This window comes from Gavialis gangeticus, unplaced genomic scaffold (assembly GCF_001723915.1).
Source record: "Gavialis gangeticus isolate Ggan-Ray unplaced genomic scaffold, GavGan_comp1, whole genome shotgun sequence".
In the NCBI taxonomy this organism is placed as follows: domain Eukaryota; kingdom Metazoa; phylum Chordata; order Crocodylia; family Gavialidae; genus Gavialis; species Gavialis gangeticus.
Window position 1 is genome coordinate 79000344 of NW_017729031.1, and position 865 is coordinate 79001208.

Consider the following 865-nt stretch of genomic DNA (forward strand, 5'->3'; position numbering starts at 1 on the left):
GTGGGGGGGGGGGGGGGGGCATATTTAACCTTTTTAATAGGCACTGTGGGAGGATTGGGCAGAGGGATACTGACAGCTAGTTTGTCAATGACCTGGTCCAACTGTGTAATAGTACCCTGACACGGTGACACTCAGGTGTCCACTCTCACCACTTCAGTAGCACAGATCCCCTTGGTATACAGGTAAGATGAAGTGACTGAAGAGGGAGGGAAGGCATTTAGAAGGCAGATGGCTCTCAATCCCATGCTGAAACGAGTCAATTACAGTATAAATCCTTTCTGAGGAATTATGCTGTGGCAGAAACAGTGGTTCTTCTCCACTGCCATCGCATCTGCAGTGCGTTATCTGGTGGAACTGTTCCACAGTCCACTGTGACTAGGGTTACCATACATCCAGGTTTTCTCGGACACCTCCTTTTTTTGGGTCCTTCCATCTCCGTCTGGGCTGTTTTTTAAAATATCAGCAAATGTCTCTGATTTTGCTCTGCCTCTGCTTTCCCAGCACTTCCTGGCTTGCCCCAACAAGGAGCTGGTTGGGGCTGGGGAGAGCAGGAGAAGGTGATTGGAGGCTGGGACATCATATGCTCTGTGCACAGGCCCTGGCAGCTACAGGCAGGTAAGCGTGTGTGCATGCATGAGCACGTGCCTGCCAGTGCTGGGGCTGCAGCAGGGCAGGGAGGTGGGGGAAGGGAGTGGGGGGGATTCTCCAGGGGCAGCAGGGCTGGGGGGACAGGGAGCTGTGGGTTGGGAGTGAGGGGCACCGGCATAGTCTGGGGGGCAGGGTACTGTGGGTAGGAAGTGAGGGTCAGGGGCAGGCCATGGGCATATCACTGCCTCCCCCCCACACATACACTTTCATATACCCC

General features: G+C 54.7%; 1 protein-coding gene across 7 annotated transcripts in view; it reads right to left on the reverse strand.

Moving 5' to 3' along the window:
* Positions 1-865, reverse strand: part of ANKRD44 (ankyrin repeat domain 44) — a 152251-nt gene that overhangs the window by 107435 nt on the left and 43951 nt on the right. The window lies entirely within an intron of this gene.